This window comes from Acyrthosiphon pisum, chromosome A2, assembly GCF_005508785.2.
Source record: "Acyrthosiphon pisum isolate AL4f chromosome A2, pea_aphid_22Mar2018_4r6ur, whole genome shotgun sequence".
Taxonomy (NCBI): domain Eukaryota; kingdom Metazoa; phylum Arthropoda; class Insecta; order Hemiptera; family Aphididae; genus Acyrthosiphon; species Acyrthosiphon pisum.
This window is the reverse complement of record NC_042495.1, coordinates 33096464-33100626: the sequence shown is the minus strand read 5'-3', so window position 1 is coordinate 33100626 and position 4163 is coordinate 33096464.

Below are 4163 nucleotides of genomic sequence, written 5' to 3'. Positions count from 1 at the left end.
ATTCACTTTCTGATCGAACAAGATACTGAAGTTGAAAATCGTAGCATTATTTCGACTACTTATCGTGTACACAGACACAAAAAAAAATAAAAAAATAAATAAAAAAATAAAAAAATAAAAAAACACACATCATTGTAAAATCAATACATTCATCGTTCTACTCAGAATCTAAAATTGAATATTTCTAATAAATATTTAAAAAAAAATGTGTGATGTTTAAAAATTGATAAATTATTATTTAGCTATATTGTTCATGTTTCTACGGTTAATATTTTTTGAATAATATAGGTAACAGAATGAAAAAATGTATCGTTTGTCATTTCATTTCACTTAACTTCAAACTTTTTAGGAATATTTTTATAGAATTAAACGTGCGGAGTAAATCGTTGAAGAAAATCGAAGCAGTTTTACTGCCCCAAACGGTGATAACATATATACCAAATAATTATTATTCAAAAATAATTATATTTTTTTTGGACAGTGTGAAGAACCGTGTTGATACACGTTTAAACTTTTTATTTTCTTATTATCGTAATGTTATCAAATATATTATTTTTTTTTTTTTACATAATCGGTTCATTTTACCTTTAACATTTTTGATATCAGTTTTAAACTTTAAAGTACATCATATACCCAAGTATTAATAGTTTAATACAACCGGAATTTAAACATTAAGTATTATAATTTTTTGTAAAAGATTTATAAAAAAATGTTAATAATTATTAGTATTTTTATGTCAGTGTCGGTGCCGGTCATTTATTAAGGAGTAAAATTTAGGCAATTCAATTCACATTTTGTGTCGGCCTCGCACGAAACGTGCATGTGTGTGAGTATGTAAATCGATATTAGTGTGGGTGAGCTATAATTACACGCGCAGATACAGATATTAAAGTGGTGGAAATCCAAGACGTACTATCGCCAAAATACTGATTTTTCAGGACAAGCGATTTTCTATATCTTAACATTTCCAATAAAAACAAACCATTTACAACCAGACAAATCAATCTGAAAAAAAAAAAAATGTTTTTTTTAAATTATTTAATAATATATTATTTATATTTAAAACGATTCAAATGCGTTAAATATTTTAGAGTTATATAACTTTACAGCCAATTGTAAACCAACTGAAACTGTTGCCGATCACGATTTTATTTTATGCACTTACCTACTTCCTTTTTTTATAAGTACATGATGGGCTTTTTTTATTCTTATACCATTTTATAATTTTAACTGACAGTTCTGGAAATTAGTTTAATTTTGATTACGATTTTGTTTGTGAAATAAGATAAATCATAATAGTTACAATTGTTTTGTGTCTAAAATCAAAAAAAATCCTAAATTAATCCGTGTTGTTTTATTAAATTTATATACTATATACCTAAACATAGGAATTCAACTTTTCGGCCTGCCCAGAAAAATATTCTAGCTACGTCCCTGTTCAACGTGATATTTATCTCACAAAAGAATGTAACGTTTTTACGCTTTTTTAGTTTTATACTTAATAATCATCATTATTTTCCGGCGAACACCGATAGTAGTAAATCTTAATGATTATTTATGTCCGTCGCGGTGGCGATAAGGCAACAACCAACTCGGACGATTACGGTCGACGGACGCACGATAACATTATAATTAATATTATATTGACTATAATACCTATATATAGGCACTATTTGGATGCTTTTTGTCATTAATTACGTATCTCGGTTCTAATTAAATTTTAGTCTTGTGATGGCGGCCGGTAACTGATGATGTCTGCAGCGATGGTCGACATTACGAGTTTCAACAGAATATATTAATTTATCCCATAAAATGATACGCCGTGACGTTTTTATGTTGTTTCTGTTTTAGATTATAATACATAAAATGAGATTATCGAACCGTATGTATTGTAAACAGAATTAATATTATATTCGTAACTCGTAACGTGGACCGGGATGCGTGAGATGACGATAGCGTGTTGTGTGCACATGTGTATAGACTTACAGATAAGTCTGTGATGGTAATGTGACATGGTAGTGAAGGGGTGGTGGATGGGAGGGGTGGCCGAAGGTGTGGCGGAAAGGTAGAAGTGGCTCCCTTTGTGAACACCGCACGCCGCTACAAGTGTGTACGACGACGGGGCCATGAGATGCATTAATGACTAAAATATAATATTATGTGTTTCCGAGTCTTCAATAGAGTGCTATAATATAATATAGTGCGTTTTCCCGTCTATGGTCTACACCCAAATGCCTACGGAATAATAATATATTTTATTGCGTGCCCATACGGCCTATACCCACGTAATTTACTATGAAAAATAAAATAAACCGAACGGAGAAAACGAGTCGGACGACACGTGTCTTGTATGATATTTATATAGGTACAGTAAAACGAAAATAAAATAAAATTTAAAATGATATGTATGTACCTAATATCAAGACAAGCAATGGTTTCAAAACTTTTTTTCCATTTTTGTACATTTACTAAATTCGGCTGCGATGCCCGACAGTGAATTTATTACGAGAAACATGAATGATAAATGTTCGCTAATTCTCATTGATAACCAATTATTTAAAACTCGTTCATCTTTCAGTCTTTGTAAGATTATGAACTAAGACGTGCAAGAGTTGACAAAACGGATAACGAAAAAAAAACAAATTTTATATTATATACTAGATTATTTTATATTTTATATTTTTATTAGACATTACTTACTTCTAATTTTGTAATTTCATATTTAAATCAATAACTTAACTGACCTAATAAAATATCATAAAGAGTTATTCCTTATTCATATTATTTAAATTTACTATAATCACGGTTGTTATGTTTAAAACATCAGAAAAAAACATATGGATTTTGTTTTAAACATAAAAAAAAACTTGTGTTTAAAATAATATTTTTAGTAAAATTTAAATCAAAATAATCTAGATTTTTTCTGCTCTGTGGGATACTTTTAGATTTTGAACGGATCAATGAATATATAGATTTAATAATGATCTGTGTTTTTTTTTAATTTTTAATTTAATCGTACACGATAAGTTGTCGAAATAATGCTTCGATTTTCAACTTCAGTATCTTGTTCGACGGGAAAGTAAATCTAGTTGGTTCATTGAGGGGGTCAACATTTAAAATTCCCAGTAATTTTCAAAAGCGCCGAGACAAACACCTGTATTTTACACAGTTTAAATAGGCAACTCCAGCTTACTATACGCATACGCCGTCGTACAGTTATTTTTTTATTATAGTATTTTTTTTATTATTTCGTTACATTCAAAACAGAAAAGTTATTAATTCAATTATAACCAGATGCATGATATTGTATTAGCTGTGTGTTTATGCCATATTAATGTTAACCCGGAGCCTTATGAGTTATAACTAAAATCTGCAAGTAATTAATACAATAACAAACGATGGATATAGGTTGTGGACATTAACTCAACTAAGGAGGCAGAGTAGTGGAGTGGCTATAACCGCCCAAAAATCAAGCATAGCCTCCCGCCTAAATAAAGGAGACTACATAGGCTTTTTCGATTTCCATGTTAACCTGCGAACACGTTAACCTCCGTGTTCCTGGATATTACCCGCTTTTGCAGTTTTCAGCCACTTTCAGTTTATTTGAAACCAACAATACCTACCTGTAATATTCTTCAAACATAATATGACATAATGGTGACGAATGTTTGTTCGAGTTGTATTTTTACGGTGACCCTCTGCAATGGAAGACCATTTAGTTTAGGACTACCGAACGAATATAGTCCACAGCCGATGTTCTTTTCTACAGAAGAAAACTGTATAAGTACGCAAATCACGTAAAAGACCACGATTTCGGTACAAATAAAACGGGGCGCGTGTTTTTCGGTCAGTCTTACGAACTCAGTCGCTCATGATATCATTTTATTAATTAAATCGAATAAGAAATATGTTTAAGTAATTAACCGTACGACGAACGGTGCATAAACTATATAAGTCCAACCCTAAAACCAGTGGCGTAGCCAGGGGAGGGGCTGAGGGGGCTGCGCCCCTACCCCCCAAAATGTTAAGAAAATGTTTAAATTATTTTAATTGTCTATGATAGTCACTCAAAAAGTCTTAAATTGTATTTAAAATGTATTATAAGTATTAACACCACTTTTCAGCTATCAATCTGTGCTAGTACGTATTAAATGTGTAAAAGT